The sequence below is a fragment of the Haliotis cracherodii genome, unplaced genomic scaffold (genome assembly GCF_022045235.1).
Source record: "Haliotis cracherodii isolate W230 unplaced genomic scaffold, xgHalCrac1.p SCAF_12, whole genome shotgun sequence".
NCBI lineage: Eukaryota > Metazoa > Mollusca > Gastropoda > Lepetellida > Haliotidae > Haliotis > Haliotis cracherodii.
Genome location: NW_027266267.1, coordinates 25,772,941 through 25,788,276, shown reverse-complemented (window position 1 = coordinate 25,788,276; position 15,336 = coordinate 25,772,941). Strand labels below are relative to the sequence as shown.

The window sequence follows — 15,336 nt, the reverse complement described above, 5'->3', positions numbered from 1 at the left end:
TCCAGAATACGGAATAGCTGTATGGCGTACAAGGTATTCAGGACTGACGATGATGGATGACACACGAAGTGTTCCAGAATACGGGATGGTTGTGTGGCGTGCAAGGTATTTAGGACTGAAACATGAACTGTTCCAGAGTACAGGATGGATGTATGGCTTGCAAGGTATTTAGGACTGATTTATGAAGTGTTCCAGAGTACAGGATGGCTGTATGGCGTGCAAGGTATTCAGGACTGACGATGATGGATGACACACGAAGTGTTCCAGGGTACGAGATGGTTGTGTGGCGTGCAAGGTATTTAGGACTGAAACATAAACTGTTCCAGACTACAGGATGGATGTATGGCTTGCAAGGTATTTAGGACTGATACATGAAGTGTTCCAGAGTACAGGATGGATGTATGGCTTGCAAGGTATTTAGGACTGATACAAGAAGCATTCCAGAGTACAGGATGGATGTATGGCGTGCAAGTTTTATAGGACTGACGACGATATACGCTACAAGAAGTGTTCCAGAGTACGCGATGGTTGTGTGGCGTGCAAGGTAATTAGGACTGACGATGATGGACGATACAAGAAATGTTCCAGAATACGGAATGGCTGTATGGCGTGCAAGGTATTCAGGACTGACGATGATGGATGACACACGAAGTGTTCCAGAGTACGAGATGGTTGTGTGGCGTGCAAGGTATTTAGGACTGATATATGAAGTGTTCCAGAGTACAGGATAGCTGTATGGCTTGCAAGGTATTTAGGACTGATATATGAAGTGTTCCAGAGTACAGGATAGCTGTATGGCTTGCAAGGTATTTAGGGCTGATACATGAAGTGTTCCAGAGTACAGGATGGATGTATGGCTTGCAAGGTATTTAGCACTGATACATGAAGTGTTCCAGAGTACAGGATGGATGTATGGCTTGCAAGGTATTTAGGACTGATATATGAAGTGTTCCAGAGTACAGGATAGCTGTATGGCTTGCAAGGTATTTAGGACTGATATATGAAGTGTTCCAGAGTACAGGATGGATGTATGACGTGCAAGGTATTTAGGGCTGATACATGAAGCGTTCCAGACTACAGGATGGATGTATGGCTTGCAAGGTATTTAGGGCTGATACATGAAGTGTTCCAGAGTACAGGATAGCTGTATGGCTTGCAAGGTATTTAGGACTGATATATGAAGTGTTCCAGAGTACAGGATAGCTGTATGGCTTGCAAGGTATTTAGGACTGATATATGAAGTGTTCCAGAGTACAGGATAGCTGTATGGCTTGCAAGGTATTTAGGACTGATATATGAAGTGTCCCAGAGTACAGGATAGCTGTATGGCTTGCAAGGTATTTAGGACTGATATATGAAGTGTTCCAGAGTACAGGATGGATGTATGGCTTGCAAGGTATTTAGGACTGATACATGAAGTGTTCCAGAGTACAGGATGGATGTATGGCTTGCAAGGTATTTAGGACTGATATATGAAGTGTTCCAGAGTACAGGATAGCTGTATGGCTTGCAAGGTATTTAGGACTGATATATGAAGTGTTCCAGAGTACAGGATGGATGTATGACGGGCAAGGTAGTTAGGACTGATACATGAAGTGTTCCAGAGTACAGGATGGATGTATGACGGGCAAGGTAGTTAGGACTGATACATGAAGTGTTCCAGAGTACAGGATGGATGTATGACGGCCAAGGTATTTAGGACTGATATATGAAGTGTTCCAGAGTACGGGATGGCTGTATGACGTGCAAGGTATTTAGGACTGATGACGATAAACGATACAAGAAGTGTTCCAGAGTACGGGAGGGTTGTGTGATATGCAGGTTATTTAGGACAGTCAAAGATGGAAGGTACTAATAGACCATATACTTCAGTGTAAGGTTTTTGATCCTGACCACCCGATCCAGTTAGTCACCTGGACGGCAAGCATGGGTTGCTGAAGACCTGGTCTAACCCGGATCTTCACGGTTTGGGGAAGTAGTAGCAGTTGGGTAACAGCAGTAGTAGTTGTAGTGGCAGAACTAGTAGTTGTGGTAGCAGTGGTAGTCGTCGTTGTCGCTGTAGTGATTATGTGATTGCAGCCGTAGATTGAGATTGCAGAAGCAGTTGTGGTTGTAGTAGTAGAGGAAGTAGTTGTTGTTATGGAAGCAGTACTGCAACAACTACCACTACAATCACAACTACTACTATTTCTACTACTGCTATTGCAACTACAGCTACTACTATTGCAACCACTACTACTGCTATTGCAACCTCAACTACTACCATTGCAACCACTACTACTGCTATTGCAACTACAACTACAACTACTTCAACCAGAATTAATATTTCAACCATAAAAAAAAAATCTACTGCAACAACAACTACTACTACCTCAACTAGTATTTTTGCAATTACAATTTCTGCAACCTCAACTACTACTTTTGCAACCACTACTACCGCTATGCAACTACAACTACTACTACTACTTCAACCACAACTACTACTGCAACAACAACTACTATTGCAACAGCTACTACTATTGCAACCACTACTTCTACTGCAACCACAACTACTACTACTACAACTGCAACCTTAACTACTACTATTGTAACTACAACTACTACTGCAACCTCAACTGCTACTTTTTCGACCACAACTACAACTACTGCAACAACAGCTACTACTATCGCATCCACAACAACTACTTCTGCAACCACAACTACTACTACCATTATGATGCTGACAAAGCAAGAATCCAACCTGTTAATATTGAAAAAGAGGCCGGTGTTTTCACTAAAGACAATTTGCAAGTACGAAGCGACGAAAGTTTTCATAATTGGCACGATATTTCATGTTTAGTATGACAGAGATGCTGTTCAATTTCAGAGTACAAATGTGACGATCAGAGCTATTATTTATTGACTAGAAAAGCAAAAAATGTGATTGGTTGATTTTTAAACGGACAGGCATACTAACCAATCCAAATTAATGGAATTAAGATGTTTGTGCCAAAGCAATATCACAATATACTTTCACAACAAACTGTTGTTGCAGTCGGAGTTGGTGCAGCAGATGTAGCTGTTTCGGAACCAATTGGCGTAGCAGTCATTTAGAGCTGCTTTCAAAGCACTCACAGGAAATAGTATTACTTTTTATGTAAAATTTCCTAATCTTTTTGCAGTAATAGCTACAAAAACCTTTCCATGAACATAATCATGATAATAAATATAACCGACAAAAACCTTTCCATTTTGATAAAGAATATTCTGTGGGAAGCAGCGTCCATTGAATCATTCCGACTATGAGCATGTTTTTTGCACCATTACTTTCAAGGTGATGACACCAGGTGTTCTCAAATCACTTACCACAATCCTCAAAGCCAAAGAAATCATCATCATCACTGAGCAAATGCCGCAAAAAATCCATGATGTATATTGTCCAAACACCTTTCTACACCAGCTGTTCGTGGATGAAGCCAGTCAGTCATGTAAGCTTATGAACCGCACCACGGTTACACGGCCAGTCGTCATCCTCCAACGATCTTGCTTACAATATGCTGAGTGAGCCAGTTTCATAACCTCCCGTTGACAGCCACACTCTCCGTCCCGTTCATGCACTATGACACCGTGATGGCTGTTGCGTCAGAAAGCCCAGCTCAGCATCTACATGTACATGTGAGTTTATTGTGAACATTGCAATTTAATCAGCAAGCATCCGTTTATTTGGAGCTGGATGCGGGTGTGCATTCAGACATCATTTCACGGTAGTGAATAGCCGACACTAAAACCGTGTTTTAGAGTAAAGTCTCTTGACCATTACCTCACTAAATCAGTTGATATTTAACCTGTTATATAATATCAAAATCACTCGGTCGTAACTAATGCATGGAAGTTAAATCATTAAAAAATAGGTGATGTACGGCTTAGGTCATACTGACATACGAGAGTATATTCGCAGTGTAGAGGTGCGCCCATTGGACACTCCAGAAACCTCTAGTTGTGGGTTCGAATCCCGATTTGACACGGGTATGTTTCATGGTTTGTCAGCACCATACACGTGCTCATGGGTTTCAACGAAGACATAAAACGTCTGTGATCACTGTGGGCTTTCCTGGGGCGGTGGAGTAGCCTAGTGGTTCGATTCCCGACATGGGTACAATGTGTGAAGCCAATTTCTGGTGTCCCCCGCCGTGATATTGCTGGAATATTGCAAACAGCGGCGTAAAACAATACTCACTCACTTGGGCTTTCCTCCATTCAGCTGAGACGCCGTTATAAAACTGAAATACTGGTAAAGGCGGCGTAGTACTAAAGTCACTCGCTCACTCCTATCATTCTAGGGTTTATTTTGTTTGTTTGTTTGTTGTTTAACGCCGCAGTCAGCAATATTCCAGCTATAAGACGGCGGTCTGTAAATAAATGACAAGTCAGTTATTGACCTCATGAGCATCGATCTACCCAATTGGGATACGATGACATGCTTCAGCCAAGTCAGCGAGCCTGACCACCAGATCCCGTTAGTTGTCTCTTACGACAAGCATGGTTTGCTGAAGACCAACGACCAATTCTAACCCGGATCTTTCCAGGCTATTATTCAAAGCGGCATCCAGAATCTAGGGCACGCTGTGTAGCTTAGCATCCTTTTCACTTTGATTATCATTCTACATTTGTCAGCACCCTACCCGTGATAGACCTTAGCCCCTTTCAACGAAGCGATCTTAGCACTATGTTGATCGCAACACCCATACTTTAACGTCTTGTTTGTTGTTCAACGCCGCACTCAGCAATATTCCAGATATATGACAGCGGTCTGGAAATAATCGTGTCTGGACAAGACAATCCAGTGATCCCGTTAGTCGCCTCCATACTTTAACATAGGCTCACGATGGTCATAGAGCTAAGATCACTTTGTGGCATGGGACCTTGGATCACTTCCTCAGACTTTCAGCTGACACAGCGTGATGATATACTGTTCACAACAGCATTAAACTTCGTTCACCCGCTCACTAATTAGTATTCCACAACATGTCAAACTGTTTGGGCAATGAAGTCCAGATATTGTACACGACGTTCTTTCCATACAATTTCTTACAATATTTCGAAATCATTTAAGTGACATTTTGGCCATTTCATTTCTGAATGAATAATAGCATTGCCTAGATAATTTCAAAATATTAATTAAGATGCAGTAACTGAAAATCGTAATTTACTCAGATGTATGACATGTTTTCAAACATACAGGATAACAAAACGAGAAGTAGAAAGTAAAATTTAAAATGGTAATCTGAAAAAGTCTGTGAAATTAATTATTCTGCAAAATACTCATATGGAAAGCTTGTAAACAACGTTATTAATACATGTGTACTACACACGGTGGTACCGGCTACAAGATGACATTACGAACAAAGACGACACCTACTTTGCTCGGACAAAGTGCATTGACTGGTCGTACAAAGGAACTGATTCTTTTACGTATTTTGTATGTCAATATATCTGTTTTTACATCGGTTGTAAGTCCCTATAAGTGCAGGACATTGGTAATGGTTTACCCTTTCCGCGAACACGTGGTGTCATCACAGACTTTCAGTGATCCATTCATATAATGTTCACCTCTTTTTTACTTTTACGCCCAAAGGAATCTGTTTAGGCGGGTAAGCGAGACTGGTTATTCACTGACGCTGAGGTTTCACATTCAAACTTAGAACTCACCTGGACTAAGTATCTTGTGTGATTACATTCACTCTTTTCAATTGTAATTCTTTGGAATTTGCACAAAGAGCTTATTATCGAGTTTTCCTGCGATTTAGTTTCTATGCTGTAATCTTATTTCAAATGCCACTTTTATTAAATTACAAACTCGACTTCATTGCATTAGCCGATACCCAACATGACCACATTGAATTCATTTGAATACACGACATTTGCATGAGGTTCAGAAACAGTAACAATAGCATACAAATAAAGGCGGCGACAAAACCAATGTCCATAATCAGAAGAAATCTCTACTAAAAGTAGAGTGCATTGTAAGATTCCGACTACACCCTGTGTGTTGATTCCTATCAAATAGTGATGATACCAGGTGTTTATCGAAAATGCGAGCGTATGCTGCTCCTACTTGTGGCACAAACACATGCAAAGGCAAGTCATCAGTTCACCTGAAAAACATTTGGTATTAGTCAAAATAGAGAATTGCATCGGACAACATGTTTTGTCTGTGATGCGTCAAATTTGGAAATGTTATCCATATGTCTACCATACAACCTTTAGAAAAAGATTTGTTGATGTCTTAAATTTTTAACCTTGATCAAACAACTTTAAACACATTCTTACTGTATTTAGCATCACAAACATTCAAGTGATAGTATTACCTCAACGATATCTATTTAAGTCACGTCTTATCTCAAGCCAGGTCATTTATTCCCAAAACCACCCACGGTGGTACAAAAGCATATTTCCAATAAAAAGTTAGATTTCATTTGTGGTATTTAATATCTGTACGAACATTCGATCTTATTGATTAAGTATTAAAGGATTGCGCATACAAATGTACTTGCTAAATGCCGTATGTCTTCACAGGGAAGTCGCATGGCTTCAGCTACTTGAATTAGAACTTTTAAGGGGGTTCATAAGACGAGCAAGTGAGGATTTCTATCTAAATACGCTTTGAACAGTATTGTGGTTATATCACGGTGTGTCAGCTTGATGTAGGAGGAAAGCCCGAAGTCATGCAGGACTTAAGCGTAGGCGTCAGCCCATGAGCACGGGTATGGGACTGACAAAACCTGGAAACAGGGTGAACCAGGATTCAAACCCACGTTCGTTGCCCACTTTCTGACAATCCTAGGGAAGGCAACTCTGCACAAACCGAGGGTATGATATAAAAAAGACCTTGCAGACTATTCCACACTGAATACCCTTCAACACCACTGCAATTCAATATCGGATGTACCCTAACGGGTCTGTATCACGCACATCTTATTTGTTTTGTTGTTTTGCTCAACATTTGATGGTTGCCTGCTATACAATCTGAATCACACGATTCAGGCAATGATATTTGGAACAACGATCCACGCCGTCAGGGTATGATGACACGCCATCAACCTGCCAGCAACAAGTCATCAACCAGGTCAACAAGTTCCCCGATCCATTATATCACCTCTTACGACCAGCACTGGTTGCTGGAAACAGATTCCCACCCGGACTACCCCAAGGAAGAATCACACTTTGACCATGCCTAGGCTTACAATTACATTTCGGAACGGTGCTTGAGGTGCATCCGTTCGTCCTTCAAGACATCTGCCAGATCTAATAACAGCACATTGCCGAAGTACTTATTCGATCAGATTCAAGGCCGGGGAATAAACATTCCATTCTCGGTATTGTTTCTTTCGTCAGCAATCGGTCTAACCATCCAAAGAAGGATCTCAACGCGCTTCCGGCATCAATCAATGGGTCATTCGTTACATTCTCATCTGCAGCTTCCTTCGAGGATCCGTTGAAACGTATTCCCACCTAGACTGTAACGGTTCAAGCCTCGAGTATATCATGTTCATCCACACAGCAGTTCAATACCGGCCCGTCAAACACTACATCGACCATCGTGAAGATCTGAACAGAAATTTGATCACTCTGTGAACAGAACAGATTGCAATTGATTGGGACAGCAGATGACATGGGTTTACGAGTTCTGTGTCGACCGATTTTAGATAATAATAATCGCCAGTGCGGGCCGAACCGTTTCTAACGTGACACTACGATGCCATATGTCAAGATGCCGTCAAAACAGAAGAAGTGGACAGTCGTTCACGCCGCAGCAAATGGGAAGGGAGATAACTTATGTGATGATGGTCTCCGAGCCCTCAGGTTAATCGAAAGTTTGGTTTTGAAATTGCAACTGATTTTGAGGATTTACCTATAGTAATAACATGAACTGAGTTTCATGTTGAACTATTGTTTTCTTTGGATGTGCTGCGTTCCATCTCCTCACTACAGAATCAGTGTCAAAATCCAGTAATGTCCAAAGGCGTCGGGTGCACGGTTGGCCCAGTCGTCTAAGGCACCGCGATTCGCTGTGCAGAGTTGCGTCCCTTTTGGCACGCCAGAAACATATGATTATGGGTTCGAATCCCGGTTCGACCCAATCATGCTTCTTGGTTTGTCAGCACCATACCCGTGCTCGTGGGCTTTCCTCCCACATTAAGCTGAGACGCCGTGGTATAACTTGAATACTGTTAAAAGCGACGTTAAACCAAACTCACTCACTCACTAACTCCAAAGGCGTCCAAGTTCGCGTTGCGACGATCTGCTCTGGGGACCTCTTCAGTTGCCATTTAAAAAAAAAAAATACCGTGGAACAAAAGCAGCGAAGCGCTTTCGGGTAAGGGGGTAGTGGCAAGATATAATAATAAGGTTGTCAGTTCTAACATATCCATGTATTGCATCACCACACACCATGTTTGTATTACACATTATGGAAAGCATTGCCAAGGTATGAGTTTTAAAGAGATTCATCAGAGCACATCGCAAAATCCCACTTCTACTATTAGGAGAATGTTTATTCTGCTCGCAAAGTATGCGATATATTGTTATTAGAAAGAAGATTAGATTTTAGTGAATTCATTATACCTTCAAAATGTGACTGAGCTCGAGAGAAACACGTTTGTCCATCTGTGATGAATCTTAATTGGGAGTGAGTGAATTCGGACAGTACTTCAGTAATATCCCAACGCGTCAGCTTCCTGTTGTAGAAAATGCCAAAGTGATTCATGTTCTAGATGTTTACCTATTGAAACCCACGAGCACGTGTCTGGTGCTGACAGACCGAGAAGGAACTTTATAGCGAACCTGAGATTCAAACCCACTTTTGTAATGACGAACATGCATCAACTGAGCCCAGACTCAACCATTCCAAGTATCTATGTCCAAAAGCTAACTACAACAATACAAAACACCTACAAGAAATCAATGGTCAGAAATGGGAAGGTTAAATGAAGGTTTATCGACATACGTTGAGAACCAAACTGGTCGCATTTCGTTTTTAATCTTCAAGATCAAAATAATTTCTGTTAACTGGATAAGACATCCACTCACGTACATGGTACACATCATACAGATATGACAAAATATAAGCCGGCCTGTACGAAAATAGGTCAATGTAGAAGACGAATTGTTGACACACTGGAATATGACCTGGACTAGAAAATTTTGATGACGTATTGTACTTCGTTGTTTTTCATAATGAGAGCACATCATGCCAGGCTTTAATATATTTTTCATGAAATCTAGGGCAAAATAATTTTATTCCAGTGTTTCCTGAAACAAAATATATTTTCAGAAGGAAACATAATGGCGGGTCCCTTATAATCAACGGAGCATGAGTGAATGGTGATGTCCCTGTATATACCTTGCCAAAAATAGTGGGGGATAGCAGGAATGACCTTCTGATCTTTATGGTATCGGCAAATGGAAATGATATGATCATTCTTCAGGGGAGTAAGCGATCAGATTTAATGAGTTCTAATGGTCCGTGTGATGAGATGGTGGCGCACTAGGTTGTTTAAGAAGTCGGGGGTCAAATTCGAAATTTGCATTTCTCAGCCAACGCCGGAGGGTGGTGGGGTAGTCTAGTGGTTAAAGCGTTGTCTCATTACGTCAAAAAACCAAGGTTCGATTCCCCACATGGGTACAATGTGTGAAGCCGATTTCAGTGTCCTCCGCCGTGATCTTGCTGGAATATTGCTTAAAGCGGCGTAAAACCAAACTCATTCACTCACTAATATCGGATAAAAACCACCTCTGTTGGCCAGACATTTTCGAATTTTTCGAAGGATGCTTCTGTGAGTCGTCCATTGTTAGCTTGACCAGTGTTGTTCCACTCAACAGTGACAGCAACACCGAGTCCATTGATAGTGGTGGGTGGATTTTGACGTTGACGTACACGTCTGCCAATAATTTCCCAGACATGTTCAATGAGAGGAAGGACCGGACTGAGTTCTGGCCATGGTATGATATGGGTGTTTTGTTGCTTGAGAAATTGGGTCACAATTTTGGCACGATGAGCACGTGCATTATCATCTTGAAAGATGTAACGTTGCCCAACACGTTGTGCAAATGGCACCACGTGTGATGCAATGATGTTGTCCTGTACTGACCTGTGACTCTGCTATGGTCAATATGGAACACAGTCCGGCCAATCATTGTGATACTCCCCCATACCATTATGGACCCATCCCCAAAACCATCATGCTGTACGACGTTAACGTCCATAAAACGATCACTAGGACGTCCCAGAACTCGATTCCTTCTGTCATGGAAGTCGAGAGTAAACCTCGATTCGTTAGAAAACATGACATTAGTCCAGCGTTGATTATACAAGCGCTGACGATTATGTGCTGTCATCTGTGCAGACGTTTTGCACCGCCTGGGCATGTGCCTTTACGTCAGCTGCCTCTTGCAACCTGTCCCTCATCTGAGTGTCAGTTTGCAACCTATTTCTTACTGTCATTATTATGGCTTAGCTGTTCTGGACTGGAGTGTTTGCTCTTGGGCGTCCAGAGCCTAGTCGATCATCCACGTTGTTTGTGCTGATGACAGATTGAGAAACAGCCTTTGGGCAACAATATTCTGACGTGTGCTCACCTGAAATATGTCTAAGGCACTTAAACGTTCAGCGCGTTGCAAACGTTGCATGATAAATGCTAATTGCTTCCTTAATGAGTGTAATGAATTGTTTAGCGTTTGGTTCCATGAAAACAACATGTCTTCACACAAACGCACCTGAGTGACAATGAAATATCTGTCACACCGACCTTGCACGTGCTGTTCGAGGTCACGTGTTTCACATTTTTGTGTTTGGAAGCTTGATTTCATCGGAAATGTTCTTGCCTCATAATTCACTCTCATTGCCAGACATTTGTTTATTTTCCTGTAATTTCACCTAAAAACAAATTTTTCAATACTCTTTTGCATAGTATATACACGGGTATCATAGCTGTGTTTTGGACTTTATGTTTACATTGTTTCGACGACAGTTTTCAGCCCAGTAAGGATTTGCTTATTTTCTGATCCAATCTAATTTTTAAGTGTATACTTTCTTTTCCCCGGTAGTTTCCCTCTATCATTGAGAGGAGATATTATACAGCCATAGGTCATGGTTAGAGGAAGCTACAAGCGGCGCAGTGTAACAATGTTTCCCGTACTCATTGACGTTTATCATTTCCTCTACTTAATGTGAGGTGAAGTTAGCTTCCCCTACCAGGTGGACGCACGGCCCCCTGACATATACGGCAATGACAAACGTAAACTGCCGTGCAAAACAAATGAGACGCTTCTAAATAGATCACTAAGTGCCACGCATACTACCTAGTGATGTACGTGTACATAAACACTCTCCTGCAGACAGGTATACCTACAATGTATGCAGATACATCTGTGGTGGTAAAATTAATAAACAACATACCTGTCTCTCCATCTTCATTGCTATCCCAAAGTTTTTCACATTATCATTTCAACGTCAATGCCATGTCTGCAAAAACAATGTCGACACAATATATTAATACATATATGCACATACATCATTCACCGAAATGCAAACATGATATATAACGCAAGTATGTAAACATGTATTAACCATGGAACACATGATAATATACGCACGTAAACATGCATTAGCCATGCAACACATGATCATATACACTCGTAACCATGCATTAATCATGCAACACATGATAATATACACACGTAAACATGCATTAATCATGCAACACATGATAATACAGACACGTAAACATGCATTAGCCATGAAACACATGATAATACACACACGTAACCATGCATTATAATATACAGGCGTAAACATGCATTAATCATGCAACACATGATAATATACACACGTCAACATACATCATTCATGCAACACATGATAATATAGGCAGGAAAACGCGCATCATTCATGCAACACATGATAATATACGCACGTAAACATGCATTAATCATGAAACACATGATAATATAGGCACATAAACATGCATCATTCATGCAACACATGATAATATACACATGTAAACATGCATCATCCATGCAACACATGATTATATAGGCACTTAAACATACATCATTCATGCAACACATGATAATATACGCACGAAAACATGCATCATTCATGCAACACATGATAATATACGCACGTAAACATGCATCATTCATGCAACACATGATTATATACGCACGTAAACATGCATCATTCATGCAACACATGATTATATACGCACGTAAACATGCATCATTCATGCAACACATGATTATATACGCACGTAAACATGCATTATTCATGCAACACATGATACTATAGGCACGTAAACATGCATCATTCATGCACCACATGATAATATACACATGTAGACATGCATCATCCATGCAACACATGATTATATAGGCACGTAAACATACATCATTCATGCAACACATGATAATATACGCACGAAAACATGCATCATTCATGCAACACATGATAATATACGCACGTAAACATGCATCATTCATGCAACACATGATTATATACGCACGTAAACATGCATCATTCATGCAACACATGATTATATAGGCACGTAAACATGCATCATTCATGCAACACATGATTATATACGCACGAAAACATGCATCATTCATGCAACACATGATACTATAGGCACGTAAACATGCATCATTCATGCACCACATGATAATATACACATGTAGACATGGATCATCCATGCAACACGTATACATGTATTTATCATGCAACGCCTGATAATATAGGCACGTAAACATGCATTAATCATGCAACACATGATAATATACGAATGTGGACATCCATTGATATCATTAATACATTCATGAGTGCCTTGATCATGAAGTCAGTGGTTCGAATCCCAGCACGGAAAACGGCCGCTGTGTGTGTGCCAACACGTGTATATTTGCATGTGATACTGCTTGTGAAGCGATGAATAACTTCAATGTTTGGTGTATTTAACGATAGATTGTTTGACAACTTGTGGGTATAAACATGTTCACGACGTTCCTTAATGTGCACCTTGTTTGAACCTTCAGCACATTCGCCAGAGTTTACGAGGGATGGGAAGGATGAAACCAGTGGCATTCAGGCGTTATTTTACATAATTTATGATAAACAAATTATAAAATAATGATGATTGATGGCATGTGGTCGGAGAGGACAGTATTTCACACAGTAAAATCAAGCATGTTTTGATGGAAGAAACTGCTGACTGGCATTTTTCCTCTTACAGCACTGGAACTTTGGCTAAATACCAGCGAAAGCAAATATCACCAAACGACATGTTTTACTTGGATACCAATTTGGAAGTAATGACCCATTAAATCTTATAATTATTCTTTGCAAAAACATTATTTTCTCACATAAAGACACAAAGCATATTCCATCGTTCCAAACCTTCAAGAATTAACTTAAGAAGTATTACTTCATCTCCAAATGTACAGCACTTAGGAGTGAGAATTTAGACAGATTCTATAGATATTGGTCATCATGCCATACACATTTTTGATAACATGGAAGTCACTGTTTTATTCTTTGTAAAAACAATATGAAATGCAACAAATAAAAATATATATATATATATAAAAATATATATATATATATAAAAAAATATATATATATTACTCCCCTTTAAATGCCACACAAACGTGGAGAAACATGTTAACATATATTCAAAGTGAACTTGATGAATCGGATAAACGTTCGCAAGGACCATACTAGGAATGGTTTTGCCTCAACGCTATCGACGTTCATCAACTTTTCACTCTTAACGTGTCAGTGGACATGCGAAAACAGCCACTGTTGCTCCTAAACAACCAGCTAACATATAGTCGATGAAATGCTTTCCTCCACAAAAACATTTTCCTCCTCCCGTCCTGTGGAATACAGCTGGCTAGACTTGCTTTTGTATAATCTAGATTCGTTTTCTTTTAATAGCATACACATATTCCACAGTAGGACCATCGCCTAGCCTATGCTAACAAACGCAAGGTCGTCTTATACATTTACAAGTTACGCAGTTACTAAAAACGGAACAGGCAGCGTTAAATCAAATGTAATTACTTATGGGGGGTTACGGGTGGCCCAGTCGTCTAAGGCCCCACGATTCGCCAGAAACCTATGATTGTGGGTTCGAATCCCGGTTCGCCCCGATTATGCTTCTAGGTTTGTCAGCACCATACCCGTGCTCATTGGTTTCACCGAAGTGGTAAACGTCTGAGACCTGCATCACTTAGGGCTTTCCTCCCACATTAAGCTGACACGCTGCGATACAACTGAAATACTGTTAAAAGCGACGTTAAACCCAGCTCACTCACTCACTAATCATGAATGTGCGTAACCAATATAGTAATCTACTCATAGTGTTAATTAGGATCACTTTACACTTTAATCAAAAGGGATAAAAGCTTTTTCATGATCAACAGAAATCTCTGTCAAAAGCAGACAGAGTCAATTGTAGGATTCCGTCTTTAGCATGTTTATGAATCACTATCAAATAGTGAAGATACCAGATGTTCGCGAAAAGGTGAGCGTATCCCGCCCAGCGTGGCCTACGTCACCAACAAATGCAAAGGCAAATCTATTGTTCACCTGAAGAAACACAAGCTAAACTTCGGAAGAAAAATACACATCACAAGCTATGTTGAGTGAGTGAGTATGGTTTTACGCCACTTATAACCACATTCCAGCATATATCCTGGCAGGGAACACCAGAAATAGGCTTCATGCATTGAACCCATGTGGGGAATTGAACCCGTTTCTCGCGGTGTGACGAGCGAACGCTTAAACTACTAAGCTACCCCGCCGCCCCTTGTGTTGTTTTTAATGCCCTGCGTGCACAGTCAGTACGTCAAAGGTAGAAGGTAAAAACCCTGGGAGATCTCCGAAACACAAAGTTATATAGGAGTACCCTAAAGCACAACAAATCATGGGATGTTTTCTTTGTATATTCAGATAGAAGGCATATCTTACTGTAATCATTGATTCCGCGTCAGTTTATCTTTACATGTGACAGAACATAATGTGTAGCGAGTGCCTTCGCGTTGACACAATTGAACAGGGTAAGAAAAAGTCTCAAGCACTACATTGTTTGTCGTAAGAGTAAACTCACTGATCGAACGACTAGAGCCGGCGGCTTATTTGTTGGCGTATCAACATACTACAACGACGTGGGACGCAGATATGTCTACTTCACACTCGCTTATTTCCAGGCAGTTGGTTCCATGAGTAGGACGTGGAGAGAACACACGGCATTTGGCCTGATGATAACAATGACTCGGACAACATCATTGCCGTGTTTTCTTCAG

At 40.8% G+C, this 15,336-nt stretch overlaps 1 protein-coding gene across 1 annotated transcript in view; it reads right to left on the bottom strand.

Annotated features, from left to right (window-relative positions):
• LOC139457724 (retinoic acid receptor gamma-A-like) overlaps window positions 1-15,336 on the bottom strand; it is a 69,052-nt gene that overhangs the window by 33,474 nt on the left and 20,242 nt on the right. Inside the window, exon 2 of the mRNA XM_071239075.1 lies at window positions 11,438-11,503. The gene's annotated coding sequence lies outside the window, so the exon portion shown is untranslated. The remainder of the gene's footprint in view (window positions 1-11,437; window positions 11,504-15,336) is intronic.